The 26920-nt window shown below is 33.4% G+C and overlaps 1 long non-coding RNA gene across 1 annotated transcript in view; it reads left to right on the top strand.

Annotated features, from left to right (window-relative positions):
• LOC119767677 overlaps window positions 1–26920 on the top strand; it is a 229223-nt gene that overhangs the window by 13611 nt on the left and 188692 nt on the right. The window lies entirely within an intron of this gene.

Below are 26920 nucleotides of genomic sequence, written 5' to 3'. Positions count from 1 at the left end.
AACTTGGCAAGAATTTTGAGCACCAAAGTGAATACGCACACACATACACACACACATACACACACACACATACACACACACATACACACACAGACATTTGTTCAGTTTTCGATTCTGAGTCGATAGGTATACATGAATATAGGTCTACGAGCTGTTTTTCAAAAGTTCATTTTTCGAGCAGGATTATAGCCTTACCTCAGTGAGGAAGGCAAAAGGCTAATTTTCAAAAAAAAAGCAATTGCAAAGGTCAACAAATTATCTGACTTCATGTTTTATTGTTAAATCAAATCTGCAACTGAAAAGACAGCAAATTTTTGAAAAAGTGCAACGTTTTCAGGTTATAGCCAGTTTTATGTTATTTTCAATGCTTAGGCCATTGCAAATATTTTTTGAAGTTTATGTCCCTCGACTCTGATCAGGGTCTAGAGGGGGGGGGGGGCAAAAAATATATAAATATTGAAATAACAAGCCATGGTCTCAACATTTGAATGAAAAAAGTGATTTAAAGTGCATTTTTCACCTGCCCAGTTGTTTTGCAATCATTAGTTTTCAAAATATCCAAGTATGCTAAATATGATTTTAAACGCAGGAAAATGCATTTCTAATTGTTTTCAGATGGTTAGACTTCTATTTCCCTTAAAATTCTAAAATATTTCGAAAAAAAAATTTGGCCCTGATTTTTCAAACCGAATTTTAAAAAATATTTGCAACGGCCTTTTTTTAAAAAAAGTGAAATTATCTGCTCTTATCATTGAAATTTATTTCAAAATTGTTTAATCCAAAAAATAATCGAAACGGCTTAATTGCTAAAAAGTGATTTAAATGCATTTTACACTAGTTTAGTTGTTTTGCAATCAATAGTTTACAAAATGTTTAATTTCAAGGAAAACAAAAATTTTAGTTTAAAAATGCAGAACTATGCTTCGAAAATTTTTAAAATATCTTTTTTTTTTAATAATTCCAAACTTGCTATAAATGATACAATATGCAGAAAAATTTTGAATGTATTCAGCTAATATCCCTTAAATTTTCATTTACATTTTGAAGTTTAAAAAAAATTGTTAATACATTTTAAAAGTATGGGGACAATAACTTGAACCCTCTAACGCCCATTGTTACTTCAGAGCACCACTAATTTTTGGATTCAAAATTAAATTTCTCTGTTACCATTCATTTTTTCAACCAGCTTCAACCTGCATTTTTTAATATAGAATATTAACTAATAACCACTAAAATTTTGTCCAATTTGGTCCATCCAGTTACGAGTAATGTAGGAAAACGTAAAAATCTCGATTTTTCTCTGGGCGGGAAGGGGTTAAACATAATTTGTACAAGGCTTATTTAAAAGTGCCAAAAATTTAAAAAAAGAATCATTTTTAAACCTTGAAAATCGAACTGTAAGATGCTGAGCTATCTTATTCCGAAATGACTTTTTTCTGAAAAATTGAAAGGTTAATAATTTCTAGCCAACTCTGAATTTTATTTTGGATAGATGGCATTTTTTGCATTTTAATACGTACAATACAATTTAACAAAAAATGTTTTTTTTAAATAAATTTCTAATGACAAAATTCGATCAAATAAACAATGATTTTTTTCCGTGTAAAATTTTTCGGTTTTGTCGAAGACACCAAATCAAATAGCAATTTACTTCAAAAGATACAGTTTTTTATTTGCCTAATTTGTGCAACATTAATTTTTATTTGATGTTAAATTGGAGCAAACTATTTTTTCTCAAATAGTAGAATAAAAAATAGAATATTGATGGAGAAAAAAACTTCAAATTTTTGATTGAAAAAAACATGTAATCTACTGAAATGAATTTGAATACATTTTCCTGTAAAATGTTCAACACCGCAGTAATGCAAAATGTTATTATTGCAAAAAATATGATTTTCTTTCAAAACTAGTATTTAAAAAAACTTATTAATGAAATACAACTGTTACGGCGTGCATTTTACATTTGTTTTGCCTTCCTCACTGAGGTAAGGCTATAATCCTGCTCTAAACATGAACTTTTTATTAAAAGCTCAAACACCCACCTTCATGTATACATATCGACTCAGAATTGAAAACTGAACAAATGTCTGTGTGTGTATGTGTGTGTGTATGTGTGTGTGTATGTGTGTGTGTATGTATGTATGTGACCAAAATTCTCACTGAGTTTTCTCAGCACTGCTTGAACCGATTTTGATCAAACCGGTTGCATTCGACTTGGTTCATGGTCCCATACATCGCTATTGAATTGTTTGAAGTTTCGATAACTAGTTCAAAAGTTATGTATAAAAATGTGTTTTCACATATATCCGGATCTCACTTAAATGTATGTAAACGATGTCCGGATCCATCATCCGACCCATCGTTGGTTAGGTAATCGAGAGACCTTTCCAACGAGTCCAAAACATTGGAGATCTGGCAACTTTGTCTCGAGTTATGATCATTTAAGTGATATTTATATACATTTTTGAAGCCGGATCTCAATTAAATGTATGTAAACGATGTCCGGAACCAGCATCCGACACATCGTTGGTTAGGTAATCAAAAACCCTTTTCAACGAGTCCACATCATTGAAGATCTGGCAACCCTGTCTCGAGTTATGATCAATTAAGTGATATTTATATACATTTTTGAAGCCGGATCTCAATTAAATGTATGTAAACGATGTCCGGATCCATCATCCGACACATCGTTGGTTAGGTAATTGAAAGACCTTTCAAAAGAGTCCACAACATTGAAGATCTGGCAACCCTGTCTCGAGTTATGACCACTTAAGTGATATTTATGTACTTTTTTGAAGCCGGCTTACTTAAATGTATGTAAACGATGCCCGGATCCATCATCCAATTCATCGTTGGTTAGGTAATCGAGTGACCTTTCCAACGAGTTCAAAACATTGAAGATCTGGCAACCTTGTCTCGAGTTGTGATCAATTAAGTGATATTTATATACATTTTTGAAGCCGGATCTCACTTAAATGTATGTAAACGATGTCCGGATCCATCATCCGACACATCGTTGGTTAGGTAATCAAAAACCCTTTCCAACGAGTCCACAACAATGATGATTTGGCATCCCTGTCTTGAGTTATGACCACTTAAAAATGAGGAAGGCATCAACCATATAGGTGGATTAAGTTAGTTTTTCCACTGAAATGTTGATTTTATGGCTTACTGTTTTATGTTTTATGTTTTATGTTTTATGTTTTATGTTTTATGTTTTATGTTTTATGTTTTATGTTTTATGTTTTATGTTTTATGTTTTATGTTTTATGTTTTATGTTTTATGTTTTATGTTTTATGTTTTATGTTTTATGTTTTATGTTTATGTTTTATGTTTTATGTTTTATGTTTTATGTTTTATGTTTTATGTTTTATGTTTTATGTTTTATGTTTATGTTTTATGTTTTATGTTTTATGTTTTATGTTTTATGTTTTATGTTTATGTTTTATGTTTTATGTTTTATGTTTTATGCTTTATGTTTTATGTTTTATGTTTATGTTTTATGTTTTTTTTTATGTTTATGTTTATGTTTTATGTCTTATGTCTTTATGTTTTATGCTTTATGTTTATGTTTTATGTTTTATGTCTTATGTTTTATGTTTTATGTTTTATGTTTTATGTTTTATGTTTTATGTTTTATGTTTTATGTTTTATTATACTTATGTTTTTATGTTTTATGTTTTATAGTTTTATGTTTTATGTTTTATGTTTATGTTTATGTTTTATGTTTTATGTTTTATGTTTTATGTTTTATGTTTTATGTTTTATGTTTTATGTTTTATGTTTTATGTTTTATGTTTTATGTTTTATGTTTTATGTTTTATGTTTTATGTTTGGTTTATTTTTGTTGTATGTATTTTTTTTTTAAATCTTCAAGACTAATTAGATCAAACTACCAACCCTGCTTATAGTAACAAATGTTTTCCAGGGGACCTCATGCAGAAAATGAACTATGAAAAGAGGCCGCCCCAATCCACCGTTACTCTAAGCCCTGGAAAACCCACATCATCGCTTTGGGTTTTGGTTCTTCCATCGATGATTATCGAAAATAATGTAAAATCTCGTAAATCCCAATTTCAATGCAGATTCTGCTACCTAGGGAAGCATAGTTAGTAGTAGTAGTGGTTGTGTGAGTCTGTGTATGAGTGTGTGTTTGAGTTGACCATTAGTGGGCCCGGGGACAGATTCAATCCATGTTCAACATGTTACCCTATAATTGAGTGTGGCCATTCAATTATGTTTGCCTGCACGTGTCTCCCCCCCCAAAAAACAGGCATTGTTCGTTATGTGCTCTGAAAATGTTGTTTTGGAGATTTTTATTAAATAGTTGATTGTTTTTTTTCACAACTCAATGTATAAAGTTTGAAATCAACACATTGAAAATTTTGTTTTGTCCTTTTTAAAATGTGATCACCCTGATTGCACCTGCAGCTGGACAAATTTGTGTGCGTACGTCAACGGGGATGAAACCACGCCACATGCAATGTTGCGGCTGTTTTAAGTGGATTAAATCCAATATTGATGGAACCGAACCGCAGGCCAGGATTGTCGAGCTAACCTGATGGAGTAGTTTGCAGAAGGTTGGGGAGGGGTTGAGCTGGGCAGCGATGTTTTCAACTGATGAGCACAGGACTCTCATCAGCATCATCAAGAGTCAAAATGGATTGATGGGGACGTGTAATAGAGAGGGGTTGGGGAAGGGTGTTGCGTTGATGATGAACAGCCCGGCGTCATAATGAGAAATTTAAAATTCAAATTCATCAAAGGCAACAAGTTGGACGAGATTTGGGGGGCTGATTTATGAATTCGTTGCTAATTTATGGTAATTTTAATTATCGCAAAGGTTTGGATTTGGACCAGGGATAGATTAGCAGAGCGGATTTTTTTAAATTTTCTGTAGAACCAAAACCAGAACCAAAGCAAAATCAATAATTAGAAATATGAAGAGTTGAAGATTTGAATTTCTAGAGATTTTTAAGATGTCAATTTCAAAGAAATCTGATTAGCGTTGATATCTGTAAAATATACAAACAATTAAACAGATTGTGTTGCATTAAAGTTTCATTAGATGTCCCACTTTGCATAAATATTGCAGCACGGTCAGTGTATCAACAGTCACTATTAATTCAAACATCACAGCTATTCTAATGAGCGTTTGCCAGAATGCCACAATGTTTATAATTTCGTTCCCATCGATCATAATTATTCATGAGGTTGTCTAAGCTGGAATTTTAATATAAGTCGCTTAGAGCAATTTACCAACTCTCCCACACTCACACATTTTAACCGCCCACTCACACACAGAAAGCCAAGTGTCATGAGTTATTCATTCTAGTACATGTTTTATGGTAATTTGAATGGTCAGCACTTTTTTTCCACCACGTTGTGACCAAATAGGAGCAAAACTAGGAAAACACATCCAACACATTCGCTCAAAAAGGCCGCTCCAGACAACCACAAAATCAACAGAGTGTGTGTGGTTGTGTGAGTGTGTGACGGCTGGAAAAAATGAAATTTAATTATTATGATTTTTCCCATTCAAATGAGGCACGTGGGGGTGACGGCAGAATCCAGCGACTGTTAAATTAATTTTATAACTTTATCCAACCAGAGGATTGGTGTGTGGGTGACCTGTCACAAGCTCATGGCGATGGGGCAAAATTCGTGACCACCGTGTGCCAGCGCAAAAACCACCGAAGAAAAACATTCCCCTTGAAATTATCCGGTGGAAAAACTTTGAGTGAAATTGTTTGAAAGAGGGGGGAGGGTGATTTCGTTTTGGGTTTGTCTTGCTTGCATTAAAGCTGAGTAAATCACTAGATTTTACGCTTTTTGAGTTAATTTAGAAGAAAAGTTTAGGCAGAGAAGTATCTCCGAGAAAATACATTTCTTTTTAATTGAATTTACGAGTGGGAAACGTGTTCGTCCCTTACTGACACAGTGACCCAAAGTTACTGCAATTGAATTGAGTCTTGTTAGCATAGCCCGTTTCACTCTCTCCTTTTTTTGATAAATGAGTTTCCTGGGAAGCAACAATTTTCCACACACTGCTTGTTCAGCTACGAACTGAAGGATGGTGCTTAGACTGGCTCAAATTTAGAGTTGTTGGGTTTCTCAACATAAGCTTAACATTATAAGCACAAAAAGTCACCAGAACGAGGAAATCCAGCAAAAATAAGTTTTGTGTGCTGAAAATTATATTTCTGCCACTTATTTGGTACCAATTTCGAAATCTTAATTTTTAACGCAATAAAGTTTTTAAAAATTGTGCCTTAGGAAAAGTTGATGAATATAAATGTGTCTTAAATTAATTTTAAAAAAATACTAGTAGGGTAATACACCTACAGGGTGTCAACCAAGCCTTAACTTCTACAAGTGACCCTTTAAAAAGTTGGTGGAAAAGTTGAAAAAAAATAAATTTGAAATTCAGACAAGGTTGGAAGACAGGGGTTGTTAAAGTGGATTGTTTTGCTTTTTTATTCAATACTATTGTAAAAAAACTAACTTAATCCATTTATGTGGTTGATGCCATCCTCACTTTTTACGAACAATGGGTAATATGAGTGGTTTGGACATATATTTCAGCTATTTTTTTAGATCCAGAAAAATAAGTACACAGCTACTGACCACTTATAACTCGAGACAGGGTTGTCAGATCTTCAATATTGTAGACTCGTTGGAAAGGTCTCTCGACTACCTAACCATATGAGAAAACACATTTTTATACATAACTTTTGAACTAGTTATCGAAACTTCAAACAATTCAATAGCGATGTATGGGACCCTAAACCAAGTAGACTGGATATTCACCATGTGATGTGATGATTGTCCAAGCCCAAGTTGCCTAGGAATCGATAATTGGGCCATCCATTGCCGGCCGCTCTCATCTCCACCGCGCACCAGGGGCAGGGAAAGGGATTTGGAAAACGGGAAGTGTTGATGCTCCACTTTTTTCAGAGTATTAAGGGAAAATCTCCACGGTATCCTCAAGTAATTTTAAGCGTGGTATCTTTAAGATTCAATTTCAATTGCGCTTGCAATCTTGCATGCAATCTTGTTTGAGTTCTGATATTCAACTTGCATTCAATTTGATTCTTACTCCGATTCTTGGATTCAACTATATCAGTTTCAGTCCTCCTCAAGCTACCAATGTTCCACGGTTAAGTGGAAAGCATTTTTGCTTGCCAATCCTAAGGACAGGGGATCGAACTCCGCCGTGAGCTTCAAGTTTTCATTTAATTCAAACATTAATGAGTCCATAACTTTCCCGTTGGGAGCAGATGGATTTCAAACCCTGGACCATTCGCTTATAAAGCGAACATCGTAACCATTCAACCACGACCGCTCTGTTTTCCTGGGGAATTGAATGTGCACCCTACAAAATGGTAAAATAATTATTTTGCTTACTTTTCGATTTTTTCTATAAATTGCTCTTTCATATAAATTTAGCATGGAACTTAATATCTGGTGCTTGGTTTTTTTTACAATTCATTAAAATTCAATTAAAAAACCTTAAAATGTAAATTAAATAATCCTTTTAAAAAAATATCCTTTAAAAGAAGATCAATCAGCTTAACATTATGATAAACGAAAAAAAATGCAAACATATTCGAAATAATAAACTTATTTTCTTAGTAATATGAGTTATCATTATTTACTTATTCCATGGAACATCTTAAACGCTAAGAATAATAACTAACATTAACACAAAATATATGATTATTTATTTTTTAGGCACTGGATTTTTTTTTCCGGATTTTTCAGGATTCTGGACAAATATATATTAACACATACACGAAAAAAGAATGAATTTAGAGGTTTTAGGAAACTGATAAAAAACAAGAAAATAGAAATAAATGTTCAAAAAATTATATTAAAAAAAATATTTTAATGATGTCAATAAATTTATTAATTTATGTAATTGAGAAGGACTTAAAGATATTGTTTTTCCAAAATTTGTGTTAATGCTTTTTATCTCAACAATATCTGACTAATCATTCCAGTTTCTGTAAATGCATTTTAATAGAATATTATTAATTTAAATTTATGAAATAATTATTGATTTTTTTCAATGATTTCATATTTTATGGATAAGAATTAAAAAAAAATAGAATTTTTACGTTGTGATAAGGTTTACAATTTATTCTCTGGCAATTTTTTCTTCATAATAGTTTTTACTAATAATTTTTTAAACATAATGCCATTTTTTAAATATTTTTTTAATGTACAAAATTTATACCAAACAACGCAAAATTTTAAAAGATGTTTACTATATGTGATATTTTGTGTAAAATAGTACAATTTTGACAAAATTCTGCACACCTGGGAAAAAAATCTGATTGACAAGATTTGCAACAAAGTAATGAAACCACGCGCATTCTTGTTAAAAACATATTGTGTTTGTTTTTTCTTTTGTTTTTTAATTCCATAGGTAAACCTTCTTAGTTCATTTGAACATAGTATTGTTTTATATTTCAGTAATTAATAAAATGTTATTTGGTGAAAATATGAGTATCCCATACGAAGTTAATGTATCATGTGTTACTTCATAAAAATAAATTGTCGTTTGTTACCCGTTTTTCAAACTGTGAAAATTTAAGTATTTTTAAAAAGGTATCATACTTTGTACATTTTTAATTATTTTATGTCACTGCAAATGTAATACCATGTGTTGTCCTCACCCCCCTGACAAAAATATAATTTCCTTGAATAAACTTTCTCAATTGATTGTAGACTGTTTATGATAAACATTGTATATACTTTGAATCAAATAAGGCATCTGATTTTTTTTTCACAGTACGGAATAGAAAAAAAAACACGTTTGGCTTTAAAACAATTGTTACAAGCCTTATAGTTTTATAAATATTTTGGGTTTGACTTGATTATTGAAAAGAAAAACTTTAATGTAGTGATAATCTATTCAAAATTAAGCATCGATTGAAATAAATATTCCAAAATGTGAAATATTTCTAATTTCAAAAACGGCAATTTTTGATTGTTTTTGAGTATTTTAAACTTACCCACTAAAATTACGTTCACTTTTGCTGGAATTGAGGTTGAAGAGCATTTTTTTTTTTTTTTTTCAAAATATGACAAATGTATATAACAAGCCAAAACTCAAACAAGTTTTTTGTAACACGACATAAATATTTAATTTAACTTTTTTCAACTATTCCTCTGATTAGTCGCAGCATTACAAAAAAATTCAACTGAAATATTGAAGAATTTTGTTATGCCCTTGATTTTTCGATCCTATATAATTTTCATGAATTAAATGCTCTGATAACTTGGTAATTCATGAAATTAAAACCACTTTTTTTTTAGTTTCATGATATCTAAGTGACAAAAACAATCTAATTTGTACTAATTCGATCTTGAACCAGTCTAGCACCCTACCATGAAGTGAATTTAGGTTTTGCTTTCTAGCCTCCTTGGCACGAAACGGCTTTGAAAAGGGACAACTTTCCACGTGTTTCCCAAAGTGTGACTCTCTCTGTGAGTGTGTGTGCAAGTCTGTATGTTTCCAAAAAAAAGCACTCACATTCATAGTCTAACCGGCATCGCCGGAATAAAATGTGAGCAAATATGTAGATTCAGCTAAATTGGATTGTGGGCCACAGCAGAAAGCTGTCCAAATAAATTCATTTAGCCAGGGTTGGACCAGCTCGTTGGCCGCCCCATGTGGAACAAGTTGGAAATTAAGCTTTGCTGGGGTGTGTTTGTGTTTCTCGCTGGACCAAGTCGAGTGTAGCAATTGCTGGTGAGATAACTTTTATTTTATTTTTCGGGTGCCGAATTTAAATTTATTCGTTCGAGTGAAATAGTTTCTTTCTTTTTTTGTGCAACTTAGTTATGGTCAGTTAGATTTGGGAAGCGGTTCTAAAATTGGGTGAAAGTTGCGGCATTTGTTCAATATGTGGAAGCAGAAAAAATAAATTTCCAGACTAAACCACAGTCACAACATGTGGCAATTACGTCCCACCCCACTCTCACCTTCTCCGAAAAAGCTCCCCGAAGTGAATATGAAAACATTTCTCGGAAAACAAACAAATACCCAATGGGACCCTCCTCACCCTGTGTGTCTAATTTAATTATCTTCTCCTCATTGATCTCTCTTTTTCCTCTTTTTTCCACCGTTGGCATCAGCCAAATAAGCCACCCCACCCTTTCCGGAATGGGATGCCTATCGAACCCCGAAGATCGGAGGAATTTCGAGCCCATAATGATAGCCACTGATAGGCCCCAAAATACAAGCCATTTCATCAGACAAGCTGTAGGAAAACATGAACACGAGTTCCGATGTGTGTGTGTGTGTGGGCTTTGTTATTGGGTCCTTTTACCCCTCACCCCTCACCTGAAGTTCATTGAACGTCAGCCCAAATTTAGGCAAAACGAAACACAAAAGGGATTTTCCTCCCCGAAGGCGAGTGCAACACGGGTAGATGTTAAGGGTCTACCCCACACACACACACACACGTGGATGGGCAGAAGGTCGGTGGTGTGAAACGAAGAGGATAGACTGTTTCACCTTTGGCGCAGAGGCATTTCGGCGAAGGAACTCCTGTGGATGCCCTTGGTGGGAATGGATCACTGCAAGGTGGGGAGGCAGTGTTGCGGGTTATTTTGTTTTGTTTTAACTTGAAATGTTTACCTCAATTTTGAAGTCATAATCAAGCTTCATGATCTTCGAAAATAAATTCTCGAAATTAACTTTCCAAAAGATCATAAGGGTGAACATCAACCAGAGCTATTGCACCAAGATTTTTGTTACAGATATTTTAGTATTTGTCAAAAAACAATTTGACTATTTTTACAATCAGATTGTTGCAGGATTGTGTCCGTAAGTTTGATGATTTTTGAATATGAAGACAACCATTTTCTTGGTTGCTGTGCACCCTCAATAACTCTTTTTTGTTTTTTTTTTTTTAATAAAAGATTTTATTCAAAAAACAAATTTAAAATGTTTCAGACCGAAGATCAAAAAGTGTCACGAATGATATTTTATCGAGATTTGGTAAAATGGTTGCAAAAACATTCTAATCTAAATCGTTGTTTTTTTTCTGTTTGGGCTTTGATCAAAAGATTTAATTAAGGGCAAGTGAATTTTTCGCGATTTCTCGGAAGCCGCGTAATCCGTCAAATTCACCATTGGGCATATGTAAAACAATTTTTTGTCAAATTGCTCCTCAGTGTATTTTTACTTTGAATTTTAAATTTAAATACCTCACAAGATTTTTAACTGGGTTTTCTGGAGCAGTTGTAGAAAAAATGTGTAGCAAATTTAAAACTCATGTTGGAAGATATTTTTCATTTCTTTTTTTGTGTAGTGTACAATATTGAATGTAAATTTCCAGTGAAAATAGATCAAATTTGGCAGCAGCAAGTTTGAGCAATTTTATTATTAAATCATAATACATAACCAATCTGAGCACTGAGCTTATAGGATTTTGGCTTTATTGGAGACATTGCACAGTGGTTCAGATCGCAAAATTAAGTGGAAAATGGATTTTCCGAAAAATTGTGAAGTTTTGGAGCTTTGGTGTCTTCAGCAGATGGAAAACGGCAACTTTTGGTTTGGTTCAAAATTAGAGTGGTTCACGATTAGGGTGATTTTGAAAGCTGTCCAAATAAATTTATTTAGTCAGGGTCTGGCCACGTGGACCAGCTCGTTGGCCGCCCCATGTGGAACAAGTTGGAAATTAAGCTTTGCTGGGGTGTGTTTGTGTTTCTCGCTGGACCAAACTAACTTTTCAGGAGTATTTTTGGATTGTTTTTCGTCTTCTAGAAAGTTGTCAGGCTGGCTAATTCTCGCAATCTACGCCTTCTACGACCAAATTTAGACAAAGCATCTGAGCAAACTATCGAAAATCAGTTTCAGTTCGACGAACATTTTTATTTTTTGATAGGTCAATTTGGACTTAAGGATCAAAGGCTACAACCATTTTAAGGTAAAAAAGATGCAAATATTAAACTCAATTATCTCAAAAAGGCGCAGGCCAAATATTAAGCGCCAGGCTGCATTCGAATGAGGAGATCTTGCACTGTAACCGCTGAAAAAATCTCAGAGTTATTTTTCTTTACAATACCCTCAGAATTGAGTCAAAGTGTGAAAAAACGATTTTTGCTCATATTTTAGGTTTATATGATAATTTTACATAGACACCCAAAATATGACCAAAAATAGATTTATTTTTGTAAGTACGTTGTGCATGTTGTTTTGTTATGTACATATATTTTCCTGTAATTTTAAAAGCAATGTGTATAGAAAAAAAAATCTCAAGATATTAGCAATATGGGTATAAAAAAATCAAAATAATTCCATGCGTCTGGATGATATTTTTTAATTGAAAATATTTAATTTTTAAACAAAACTACGGGTCAAAAAAAAGTTCTTACCATTATTTCTTTTAAAATGGTGTTCAAATGGTCAAAAACAAATTCGTACATTTCGATGACAATATTTTTTTTTTATAAAACTTGAAATTTTCACTAATCTTTCAAACTTTTGAGAAGAAATAATTCCTAATTCAAGTTTTTTTTTGTAAAATCAAATGATCAAATAAAGAATGATTTGAAAGATTTTTTTTAAATATTCAAAATTTCAGTTTGTTTACAATAAAAATAAATAGAACAATAAAGTATCAAATAACAGAACATTTTCGATTAAAATTATTTGTTTAAATACTTTAAATTTTACCACAACAACTTTTTTTTGAAAGATACTCTAAAATAAAATTTGAAACGATGTTTGTGAAAAATTTGACGATTCAAAAAAAATTATTACTTCTATTATATTGTTTGAAAAATTTCCAAACATTTGTTAACCATAATAAAAAAACATGTTTTGAGTATTTAAAAAAACATGGTGATTTGTAACAAAATAAAAAAAAAGTAAATTTTATCGAAGTGTATGAAAAAATTCCAAAATATTTCTAGATTTTTTAAAGGTCCTATAAACATATGAAACACAATAGCATATAAGACCTTTTAAAAAAACCCCTTAATATGATTATCACAAGGCAAATATTAGAAATGCAGAGCATTTTTGTTCGAAAATTCGTAGTTTTGTGAAAATTTTGTGTATTTTTTTTTTTAACATGTTTTGTTACTTTCCGAAACATATAAAATAACGCGATCACTTGAACTACTATTGTTAAAATCTGAAGTATTTTTTTTTTTTTTCAAAATACGTAGTTTCGTAAGAAAATTAATATTTGCAAAAAGGAGGAGTATTGGATACACCTATTGCAAAAAAAAATTAGTAAAGTACAAAAATTTGTGATTTTTTTTTAAAGTTATCAAAAATGCATTGCAAAATGCAATGAAATGCATGAAAAACTCCCGATCATTTGAAACAAAAATAGATGGAAATTTTCAAAACATTCAAAAAAGATGTTCGTACTTGATCATGACTTCAACAGGTACAAAAATCGCTATCTAAACCAAAAAATACTTTTTAAGTTGATATAATATGACATCGGTGCGCTTTATTTAAAATTATGTAAAATTTCAACTTCTTTTTTTTAGGTTATGAAAATGAAGTTAAAGATGTGTTTCAGTCCATACTCGATTATTTGAAGTATCGATTATCCGAAGGTTTGTAAAGGGCTTCGGATAATCGAATCACAAACAAAAAAAGGTTTTTTTTTCTTGCTTTAAACATCAAATTCGAGTTTTACGACCCCATTTTGGTCAAGTTTGAATAGTTGATTGCCTGTAATATTAAAAAAATGCATTTTTTTTCAAAATTTCATCATCGCGATTTCGGCAGCCATCTTGGATTTAAACATTTTAAATCACTTAATAGTAGTTTATGCAAAAAGAGGATTCATCCAACGAGGTTCACCGAGTTGGATAAATACGAAGAGTGCTGAAAAAATCAAGTTTTGCAACGAGTTCCATACAACATTTTCTGCAATTCCAAAAAACACACACTGAGTGAAATTTTATGTCAAATTTTCATGTAGTTTGTCAATAAATCGTTTAAATCAAAAAAATGTTGAAAAGTGTTACTTTTCGAAAAAAGTGCTGAAAAGTTCAACTTTTCAGCATTTATTTTGAAAAGTGTTGCTATTCGATTTTTGGTATAGAAAAGTAGGCTATTTCGTCGTTCAAGAATGACAGGAAAAGTAAGAAGTTTCACGACGGAATTGCAAAAGAGTAGTTTAAGGGTTCTCCCATCAATCAACAATCAAAAATAAGGCAAACAAAAAATCGTAATTCGATTATCAGAAGTTTTGATTATCTGAAGTGAGATTTTGCCAAGGCCTTCGGATAATCTAGTCTGGACTGTATTACCATAATTTTGATGTTTAACAAATTTTTTGATACCTATTAAAACAAGAAAAAATGCTTTTTGCGCTACTTTGAATTGATGTTATTAACAGATAAATTAAAAAGTGAGTTTTTATAGAAGAGTGCAACAATTTTTTGTTAAAACCTATATAAAAATTACTACAACTTTACCAAATACATCAAATCGATCAGAAAGAGAAAAGCTTCTATTGAAACTGATTTTTGAACTCTTCCAATGCTTTTTGTATAACCTTCCATAATACTTGTATAAAGTATTGTATTGACGAATTGATGATGAAATATTCACGGTAATAGAACATTTTTGACTTCATATTTCAGACTTTAAATCATTTTTGTATTGAATATTTTGCATAATTTTTATCCATGATACGTTTTTTGAAAATTTAGCTTTCAGTGATTAAAAGTGATATATTTAAGTGGGTTTATTATGAAAATACCTATCCTTCCCATGATTTAAAGACAATCAAGTAAAATTGAGAAAATTCATTATTTAATAGATTTTTTCATTAGTTTTTAAGTTTTAAGCAATACTTTGGAAGTCAATTCTGACAGTATGTTCATCTATTCCCAACATTTATTGAATCATCTAGTAGGTGATTTGAAATCAATATTTAAATATCAAAAGGGAAACTTCACATATAACTCTAGGAACAATTTCCGCATAGTAAACTCCACAACCAAACCCGTTCGGAAGCAATATCCTCATCCAAGACAAACAAAAATTTCTAGCCCTCGATATTGGCAACAACGTGGCTCTCCACCTTATCCACACACCACCGTTCGGGAGTGAGCCCTACCTGACCCCATCTCACCAAACCAAAACCGAGCTAGGCCAAGATACGATGCCTGATGCCGCCCAGCAGTACCCCAAAAAAGCACGAGAACAAGTTAATTTAGATTAAGGGGTATTTACTCTCTCGACTTCGTACGGTCCATCCGAAGCTGTTGACCGGATCTCTGGGTTTTGGGCAAACTTTTACCCTGCTGTTGTTTATCCCGACTTTTCCGTGCAAGCAAAAATAACAACAACACAAACTATTGCGCTTGAAAAGCAAAACCACTCCTGGTCGATGCTTATTAAGCATAAGCATAAGCATAGGTGCCCACCCGCAGTTGCTACTCCGTTATTGACCAGGACCTCCAGAAGTTACATCCACGAGCCGTGGAAGATAAGTGGGTGCTATCTTTCCTCGCTTCGCAACTTCTCAAAGGCCCCTATCATGCTGATCAATACCGGCGCCGGCCACGACCAGTGGTAGGGTCACGGGGAAGTGGATGGGAATGTTAGTCCGATACTTGAGTGATAGAGACCGCCCAATCGACTGCTTCTCCGACAAAGTATCACATGAGTTTTGAGGGGGTTAGTAGATGGGTATGAGGTCAGGATTCACGAGTGGCAGTGATGTGACCATGATCATTTTGTTTATCGGTTGAAATTTTAAATCTTAGGCAGCCGGCTGCGGAAAGATAAATAATTGATTATTTAAAAAGTTTGTTTTAATCGAACGCGTGCCAACCGAGCGGTAGTGCTATGGGCTGGACTTATCAGTATATTTTTACTGTTGGTACAATTAAGATAACGCGAGCAAATGTCAAAAATAGTAGATGAGTTAATACTAAAGCTGCCAGTTGGAATAAATTATTGCGATCAACGAATATAAACGAAAAGAAAACAGGACACCACGTAACCGATTGTAATGAAGTTAAAACAATAACTTAAACGAACTTAACCGGCGGCGTGCCTTCCTATCAACGATGATAAAAGAAGGACTTATAAATTTAAAATATAAAAAGACTCCAAAAAATACGTTGCATAGTAACCGCGAAGTCCCGCTACTCACAATCGAATCCGAAAGATAGCTATCTAGAATTTTAAATATAGTATTAATTCGACCGCGATCCTCCAGAAATTCTTCGTCGGCGTGCCTTCCGATCAACGGTGATGTAAGAAGGGCTTTATTCATTAAAATGATTTTATATCATAAGCCTTAAAACATATTCGTCGGCGTGCCTTCCGATCATCGATGATATAGAAAGGACTTAATCCAGCAATACGACTTGCTTGTCTCGAAAAAAAAAGAATTCGGATCGTTTCTATCGAAAACTATGTAAAGAGAACAAAAATAAAGTCATTGGCCAACGAACGCGCGAACAAAAAATAAAGAAAAAAGAAGAAGAAACAAACCACTCCTGGTCGATGCTTATTGAAGCGAAATTGATAGCAATATCGACACGAGAGGATTTGCGGGGATCGCTTCGGAAACATGTGGGGATGTGTAAATTGCTAAACTTCACGCAACCGGAATGGAATCTGGGCAATTTGTAAGCTTTTTTGAGGGGGAGGGGGGGGGGGATTGGAGAAAGTCAACGTTCGAATGGCTCAATTTGAGCATTATTAAAATAACATGTTCGAGTCAATGTAATAAGTGTAACGAAAGCATTTTGGAAATATTTGCACACTGAACTAGTGGAAATGCGTCGGAGCTGGGTTTTCTGTTGAATTATGGGGATTCAATTTCACAGTCAGTATCAAATATTAATAAGCTTGACCCCGTCCGAACTCGGATTATTGCAGCGAGAGCAAAAATTATTTCTCTTCAATTATAAACCAAATTAATATGAAACAGTAGCTTTCCACGTAATTATAACAATCATGGACACCAAAGCATGGTTATCTACATGGATGAATTTTGAGTAATGAGTCACGTTTGTTGTTGTAATTAAACGTAGATTATGGTGACGCGAGTTAATGATGTTTGTGTTTGAAACATCATTTTCGGTTTGCAAAAGCTTTAAATCTTCTTTAAATCGACATTCAAAATCGCTCCACAAAGCACCATCATCACCGATAATCCCATCATAATTGGAAACACCATCAAACTGAGCCACAACGTCATCTTCGGTGGCAACAATTTCCACTCAATTTTTTTCTTCTTCCATTTATTTTCCACACATTTTGTTGCAGTGGAGGAAAATTTCTCCCGGGAGCACAGCATCCGAAAAAAGGGGTGTATAAGGGTGAAAATGCCAGGATAACAAAGGGGGAGCATCAGCACAGACAGCGACAGCAGACAGCATCCAATATCGTGTCTTGCTCGACTTGATGTATCAAAGAGCTGCAATAGCATTCAGAGTTGCGCCAAACGAACTGATCCCCAATCAGCAGCATCCCGGAAAGTGTGATAGCAGGAGAGGAAGCTCTAGGGGAGACAGTTTTAAGGTTGGAATAGAAAATTGAATATTTTTAGAAAATTTCAGAAAAGCAATTCGGTTAATCGAATGACTAATTATGGTATGCTTTAAAAATTATCATGTTTCTATAACTTATGATTAAATTCAAAAAAATCTTCGAATTTTTAGCGTCTTTCTTAAATTTAAGTTTGGAGTGTGTTTGGGGAGCCCAACCAAATCATACCTTAATGAAAAGGAAACGTTTTTTACATCAACTAAGTAAATTTTGAGTTATGATTATTCACTTTATTCGACGCCAATATAAAATAATTACACTTTTTTGCAGTTTTCTCAGCACTCGCTGAACCGATTTTGACCAATTGCAATCGACTTGGTATAGGGTCCCATACATCGCTATTGAACTGTTTGAAACTCCGATAACTAGTTCAAAAGTTATGTATAAAAACGTGTTTTCACATATATCCAAATCTACATATAAACGATGTCCGGATCCATCATCCGACCCATCGTTGGTTAGGTAATTGAGAGACCTTTCCAACGAGTCCACAACATTGAAGAACTGGCATCCCTGTCTCGAGTTGCGACCACTTATAAGTGATATTTATATACATTTTTGAAGCCGGCTGAAATATGTGTCACTCATATTACCCATTGCTGGTAAAAAGTTGAAAGGCATCAACCACACAGGTGGATTAAGTTAGTTTTTTTTAATTTTGCCAGCAATTTTGTTAAATTACGTTTTTTATCATGCCCATGAAAATTTATTGATTACCGAAAATCAAGGTTGTTTACAATGAAAATATCGAGGATTGATAATGATAACAATCTTTATCGTTATTTCGATAATTCTATTATAAGTTTATAAAATCTTTCTAAAATCGACTAATTTTAAGCATATCTTGTTGAAATTTCAATGCTTTCACTAAGAATATATTTTTTGAAAATCTAGTTTCAAAGTAATATCTGCAGTCAAAATTATTCACAAAATACCGTATTTTTTCGAAAGTACTAAAATTTTCATAATTTGCCATATGGGTATTAATCGAAGTGAACATTTGTATGCTTTTTCACTTTATTTTACCTTTACCAAAATATAAATAAAAAATCACAAAATACCATATTTTCCGAAAATTCGGAAATTTCCAAAATTTGCTGTATGAGTATCAAACCAAGCAAAAATTATACAAAATTTCGCGTCGTTTAATTCTCATATTGCAAATTTTGAAGATTTGAGTATTTTCGAAAAAAATACTTTACTTTGTGAAAATGTTAGTATTTTACAAACAAAACAGGATTAAAGTTTAAAAGCATACACAATTTTGCATCGTTTGTACCCATATCGCAAATTTTGAAAATATGAGTATTTCAAAAAAAAGGGTTCATTGTGTTTTTTTGTAATTTCAAAAAACTAGAATAAAGTGAAAAAGCATACAAATTTCGCCTTGTTAGATATCCATATTGCATATTTTAAAATTTGAGTATTTTGAAAAAATACGGTAATTTATGAATTCTTCAATAAATTTAAAAAGTATACAAAATCTTAAATCGTTTAGTACCCATAATGCAAATTTTGGAAATTAGAGCATGACTGATAAAAAACGGTATTTTGTGGAAATTTTAGTACTTTTCAAAAATACTTTAATAAAATGAAAAATACATACGAAATTTGGCTTGGTTTGATACCCATGTTGCAAATTATGAAATTTTTTATTATTATCGAAAAATTACAGTATTTTGTAGACAGTTTTAAGTATATGTTTTTTTTTTCTTTGAAATTAAATAATTTTCAAAAAATATATTGTTAGTAAAAACACTAAAATTAAACATGATATGGTTGTATTAATCAATTCAAGAAAGATTTAAGAGATAAGTAATTGTCCATTATCACCGATAGAATTATCGAAATAACGATAACGATAGATTTTCGTTATCGTCCCGACGATAACGATAACCATTATCGTTATCGTCAGACGATAAGATTACCGACGATTATTTCATCGATTAACAACCTTGCCGAAAAAAGTTATTTCTTCAAATGGAGTGTTCGGATACCTTTCTAATTTTACTATTTAAAACATTTTTTTTTGTTTTTTTTTTATGTTTGTAAAAGTTTATTCCAAACTTATTTGTTACTTTTTGCGTTTCTCTTCGTTTCTTCGTTCGTGTCCGTCGTGGATGACGATGAACCTATATCGTCGTTTCCTTAAATTACAAAGCCACAATTTTCAATGATATTCTGAAATTACAGTTAAATCAAGCATTGTTTGTTTTTCATCTTAACATGCCATATTTGTATGGGAATTAGCAAAAAAAAAACAACTTTTTTGCTATTTTATCTTGCTTTTGGCAAAAGATAGCTGTAAAATTTTGCGACCAATATTTCGATTTTTTGAAAAAATCAGTATTGATTACACAGAAAAAAATCAATTCCCGTAATCGTGAATTAAGTTCACGAATGTGAGATCCACGAAGGAATTTATTCATGAGTATGGTGCATTTGCACCATAAACGTGAATATATTCCTTCGTGGTTCTCATAATCGTGAACTGACTTCACGGTTTCGAGAATTGACTTTTTTTTGTGTAGAGCGTCCAATTTCCCGTCCCGGGAAAAAAATTCCCGGGAATTCCCGGGATTTCCAGAAAAAAAAAAATTTCCCGTTTCCCGGGAAATTTGTTAATTTCCCGGGAATTCCCGAAATTGAAGTATACATTTTCTTAAATTTTTGGAATTATTATTTGAAAATGCTCTGAAAAAATAATAAATCGTCGCCATCGTGCTAACTTGTCGTACGTGCATTTTGGCCCAAATTAAGTTAAGAACGCCATTTTGTGCAGCTCACAATGCCTCACCTTTTGACCTTCACAGATCCCCAAAATTCGATTTCAATCCTGAGATGTTCAACAAAAACCGAAAAAACTCCGTGCATTTTTGTCACTTTACATATAAAAGTAGTTTCAATCTTGTCGTGCTATCTTGTCACTCCATGAAAATTGATGTAAGTGCGACAAAAGGCCAAAGGGATTTCAGGCCAGGAAAGTCAGGATGCGTTTGTCGCACGTACAAGCTAGACTACCGTAAACATTTGAAATTATAACTCGGGACTCCAGCAACCAACTTCAACCAAACTTTGGGATAATGCACAGAATGGTGAGCCAAACAAAACGTGTTTGTTATTGTTTACATTGCGTGCTCTCGTTTTTGAATATTCAAGGTCAAACATTAAAACGCGTTTTTCTCGGAACGTCAAAATGGCGGGTGCGACAAGATAGCACGACGACGTCGAAATGAACAAACTCAACATGATTTTGTTCAAAATGTATTGTTTGGTTTATATATAATTAATGAGATTATCAAAATTATGATATCAGAATTATTTCTGATAATATTAATTTTTGAAGCAACTGGGAATAGATCTTGCTTAATGAGTATGAAATTATAACAATTAGGTAAGCTTTTAAAAGATTGATGTTATTTCATCAAAACAATATTAACTCCTTACCTCCAAATTAAAATTGAGATTTTTTTACGTTTCTATTTACCATGATCAAATGAGATGAAAATCGAATTTGTGCAAAAAGTATTAATTTAATTGGTTAAATACCTAGTACTAAAGAAATTACAATTTGAAGTAAAAGAATTTTGGAGCACTGGTGCAAGTACAGGTGTTAACAGGGTTAAATGTGAAAAAATAGAAGACTTTTTGTGAAATGATGTTAATGTATCGCATAATTTAAATCATGTTGCATAACAATACAAAAAATTCATTGAAAAATTACTTCTATTGTTCGTTCTCAAAAAAATGCAAAAATATATTCAAAGCTTGCTTCAAATATTTGAAAACATTGAGTTGTTTTTAGTAAAACCAACACCAAAAAGCTACCATTTGTTCAGAAGCTGAAACCAGTATTGTTTCAATAAACTGGTCACAGAGGCAAGTTTGAAATTTCTCATAAAAAAATACCAAAATTCATTTTCTTGTAGTTGAATGATTTTTTAATGCAGTCAAGCTGTTAATAGATCTTCACACTTATTTTTACCATTTTTAACATTGTCCTTTACAATTTTGATGTATAATATCAATTATAACCAAGATCATAGCAATTTTCATAAAAAAATAAATTTCCCGGGAATTCCCGGGATTTCCCAGGAAATTGGCTGAAAATTTCCCGTTTCCCGGGAAATTTGTAACCCCGGGAAATTGGACGCGCTAGTATTGATTCAAAAAATCATAACTCGGTGAAAAATTTTTTGCTAGTGAAAGTGAATTTAAAAATGACCATTTTTTTTGCCGATTATCATTTGTTCAGTAGTCCTTATCCATACTTACAACTTTGCCAAATCGATCAAAAAATTCCAGCAACAGATTTTTGAATTTTGATATATCATTTTTGTAAGGACAGCTGCAAAATTTGTATGAAAAATTGTATGTACAAACTAATGATGCAAAATGGCTTCATTAGGCATACCGAAGGCACAAAAGGTTTTATTTGGGTTAAAAAACACAAAAATTAAAATTAAAAAAAAGACCGACTTCTTGCCGATTTCGTAGAGAACTGCTCACAGAATTAAAAACATTCCCATACAAAATTGAAAAGCTTTACGGAATGGTGGGTCTGCTAAGAGCGCTCCCAAATTTTAGGGGGTTGTTTAGAGCTTGATTGTGACCAGAAATTGACTGTTCTGCGTATCGAGCCCCTCCTAATACCTTTCAGATTACGATTTTCGTAAACAATTGCTGTATGACAATAAAACTTAAAAATCTTGATTTTTGATTAGATTTCATTTAAATGATTTGTATGAAATGTAGCAAACATGTTTGTAGAATTCAATAACCCCCAACCTCCCCTACTCGTGTACAACATATCCAAATCCAATCTACAATGCAGCACTGCCGTCCAAATGTGACGTTGCTACTGCCACCGCTCAGCTTATCCGTCCAAGGGATCTACTCTGTCCCAGAGCGGTTCCTCACGACGAGGTCAGCGAAGCATGATGCAAAACTGGCCCCGGCCATTATCATTATCATCGCCGCCATCATCGTTTGAATCAGTTTCAATAACGATTGAGTGAAATTGATATAATTTCATAAATATTAACAATGTGTGCAAGTCTCCGGACTTTCGGCATAATGCGGCCTTATGCTGATTTGGACGTAGCTGAACATGGCGGTGGCCACTTGGTTTTTGCACCGTGTTGGCGTCGACGATGGATTCGAGCTAAATATGTGCATAAATGATGCTCTGTTTGCACTGATATAGTCTGGCTGGCCCAGGGAGGGGATGAGGTGTTGGCGCGAAATTTGAATTCTGCGGCAATTGTGAGGAAATTGTGATTGAGAAGCAGGTTTGGAATTTGATTCAATCAATTCGATGATACTAAAAAATAGAGCCTCGATGCACCAAATTCCAAAAAAAAAATCTAAAAAAGTTCTTAATTTGTAGAGATGGGCTTATTTGAGCGAACCGTTCTTATGAACCGGCTCAAGCTAAAGAACGAATGAGCGACCGTTCAGAAAAAATGAGCGGCGGTTCATTTTGTGAACCGGTTCTTTTCAAAGAACCGTCAAATCAAAGAGCGAGTCGAAGAACGAACCGAACGAGAGCGAATGAGCGAGAGCGAATGAACGGAAAGAACGAACGGAGCGCTTGATTAGCGTCGCTCGCGCCGTCGTCGGCGTCGTCGAACGGCGTCGTTTTCGCTCACCCTTTCGTTATTTCGCTCTCGCTCATTCGCTCTCGTTCGGTTCGTTCTTCCACGTGCTGATGGTGACGGTGCTGTGGAGAAAAGAGGGGAAACTAGGTTTTCACCGGTCGCCTCATGTTCCAACATTATGGCGCACTTTATGCTTGTTGCTAGCCCGTGTCGGGGCGCCTGTGATTTTGAATCAGCTGACTGTCGCCCGATGTTGTATGATCTCATTATGAAAATATCGATACATTTCTCTCTCGAACATAGTTCGTATGCTAGTTTGCGGTTTTAATCCATGTATTGGACCGTTTATGATTTAAAATGTAATTTACCACAGCACATCACACAAACTTGGTACTCTTTTGTGGTAATTGTTCAATAGTTTTCTTAATGTATTTTTTTCTGATCTTCTTTTTTGACGCTTGTTTTGATCATTCATTTGCTGTCATTAATAAAAGTTGTTCTTATTAAACAAAAAACTGCATTTCAAGACTATTTTATCAAGTGCAGCAAAAGGCTACCTCAAATATGCTTGTAACTGAGCACCAACTTAAATCTATTGTTTCACAAAATAATGGAAAGATAATTACTAAAACGATAATTCAGCTTACTTTTCATAACTTTTAACGATTGAAAGCAATAATTTGGTTGAAAATATTCACTTTTGAAGAAAACTCAAGTTTGTTAAACAAACAAACTTTGTCTACCTCTCTATGAAAAAGGTTTTCGATATTTTGGATTTCAGAGTCAATATTTTCTCCTTTTCATATAAAACGTTTATATTTGAAATGCTTTCCAAAAGGATAAAGCAAATCGACGATTTTCTATGTTTTATAGACGATCTCCAATCTGTTCAGAATAAGTGCAATGAAAACATATATTTTTTTAATTATCAATCAACAAAAATCATACAAAAATCACTCATGGACACTCCATTGGTCGTTTGAAAAAAATCTAAATATCTTGAGCAGATGCTTCAGTTCATTCAGTCTACTTTCTGACTTTGAGCGAAATGAGCGGATGAGCCGTTCAAAAGAGCCGCTCATTTAAATGAGTGAACGAAAATGAGCGGCTCACAGAAATGAGCGGTTTTGCCCACCACAACTAATTTGCCAAACATGAGTTAATTTAGTGACGGCCGCAGCACTAATCCCAAATTAACCACAGTGCGGTCATCTTGCCTAAATGGCTCCCCCTGCTGCTTTCCGGACTTTATTGGCTTTTTTCAGCTAGCTTGTCGATAATTTGTTGGCACTTTGAGCATACACTATTTACGGGAAACACCCACCCACCTACCTCCCTCTGACATTTTTGTTGTCAACTTTGCGCAACTGAATTTTGGGGAGCGTTCTTTTATTACGTAACGCGAAAAATCGAACTTTTAGACCCCCTCCCCCCCCTCGTAACAAAATTTCCATACAAATTTTAAAAATTTTGTATGGAGCGTAACACGGCCTCCGACCCCCCCTCCCCCCCTACTGCGTTACGTAATAAAAGAACGTTCCCTTGGCAAAATTCTCACAAAGGGGTGGGTTAAACGTGATCATCATCATCGGCAGCGCGCGCGTTAATTGAGCAAAGTGATAAATTTATAAAACATACGGATAATGTTCCCCAAACACACTAACTTTCACACGTACACAAATGTGTGCAGCACACATACACACGCAGGCCATCCACGTGGACGCTGCGACAATGGCCGTTCGCGCCTTATATTATTGAAATTATATTAATGGAAAATAATTGGAAACAAGAGCCGCGACTTCTCTCCCTGCCCCCCTTCACTGTTATTTGCTCGAAACTTTCATCAGCACTGGGAAAATTGACCGCTGACCACATGAAGAACAGAGTGGTTGAAAAATATAAATAAATTTATACAAATATGATTGATTTAATTTTTTAAATTAGAAAAAAAATCTCAAAATTTAAAGTCTCTGTCCGCAAAAAAAAAAAATAACATCACAAACCTCTCAAAAATCTTCACCACAAAGCCCACCCTGCACGCCTCATTTGGGTAGAACACATTCCCGGGTTTAATCCCGAAACCAAGCCGTGTGGACTTCAACATCGACGTCCACTCAGCTCTAGCGTGGCCGGCCCAGTCCATGCGAGCGAAGGAGTAGTTTTTAATGAAATTTTAATTAGTTTCTCTCGTCAGCGTGAACGTGAACGAGAAATTTGTTTCGGTTGTTTTGGAGTAGGCTGTTTCGAGCAACGGCCGCAAATTAGCATTTTAGCTATTAATTATGGCCGGAAATTGAAGGGGAAATCGCAAAGTTTTATTTTTTACTAGTTTTTTTTTGTTGTTGGTGGCGTCAAATTTCGAAGAAGAGTAGTTTCCGATTTATGTGCGATAAAACACTTAAAACTAAATATTCAAGTTGAGCAAAACGGAAAGTCAGAGATTTCTGCATTTTCATGCAGAGTTTAGAAGAGTCGAAATTCGTTGATTCACCGCAGTGCTCAATTCGAATTAAATTATTTTTTTTATGTTTTAACTTGATTGATTTGCCCCCAGGATGTCAAGAATCATTTTTTTGCTAATAATAGAAGCATTTCTGCAATATCTTAACAACTGATGATCTAAATTTAAATGTTTATAAACAATATTTGAAAATATTAAGAAAAATTATGAATTTAGTTTTAACATTTCAAAGGAGCTTAATATTGAATTTTTGACCTTCTAGAAATGTTGTTGTTTATTTTATTAACATGACAATAACCTAGATCTTGAAATGAAAAATTCAGAAAATATCACAATTATTACGTTTTTTGATTGATAATTGATAAAAAGACCATGATATGTTAGGGTAAACCTTGGGTGAGACTTTAAATACTCATATTTTCCTGTATATATGCTTTTATTCACTGTATTACCTCAACCAGAGATCCAATCTTCTCAGTTTTATAGACGCAACTTTAAGAAATGTTTGAATCTTTCGAAAAAATATTTTCAAAGATGGTCAATTATGGGCATTATTTTGAAATATCGATTAAGTGCAAATTATTAGTAAAAATCAAACTTGAAGTGGTCATATTTTAAAGTCCGTGCACTTTACCAAAATGTCTTTGATTTCTTGGGAAAATTTTCTATTTTTTAAGACGCCTTTTTATCCCAAAAACTTTTTTTTATGTCTCGAAAGTTTCAGATTTTGTCCCCTTAAGCATACAAAAATTAAAAAAATAAAAAATATCAATCGTTGAAAGAACATTTTTTCCCGTGTTTCTATTGTTCCCAGAATTGTCCTCATCAATACCAACTTAAATCTTCAAAGTGTCAATGTTTTTGAACTTTTCGAAAAAAAAATCGGAAATAATTACTTATGGGCAATATTTTAAAACTCAGAGAACCTGCAAATTTTCTGTTAAAATTATGTAGCGATATTTCAAAATCGGTTCACTTTACCGATATTCTAATAAATTTTGGCTAATCTATTAAATTTGTTTTAATAAAAAGAACGCATTTTATCAAAAAATCATTCTGTATGGCTCTGAATGTCATAAATTTGTATCCCCTAATGAAAAAATAAAAAAAAAACTCATTTGAAAAAAAATCCTTGTATCTATTTTACCCTGAATAACCATCGTCACTACAACTTTGCCGAAAATTGATGTCTGGGTGTTGATCGGAAAATCCATTTATTCTAGACAGCTGCCCAAAGGATCAACCAAGTTTTGCGGCTTCTTAGGTCACAAAATTTCAATTGAATGAAAAATTAG

The sequence above is a fragment of the Culex quinquefasciatus genome, chromosome 2 (genome assembly GCF_015732765.1).
Source record: "Culex quinquefasciatus strain JHB chromosome 2, VPISU_Cqui_1.0_pri_paternal, whole genome shotgun sequence".
In the NCBI taxonomy this organism is placed as follows: domain Eukaryota; kingdom Metazoa; phylum Arthropoda; class Insecta; order Diptera; family Culicidae; genus Culex; species Culex quinquefasciatus.
The sequence above is the reverse complement of the archived record's forward strand: the minus strand, read 5'-3'. Positions and strand labels throughout refer to the sequence as shown.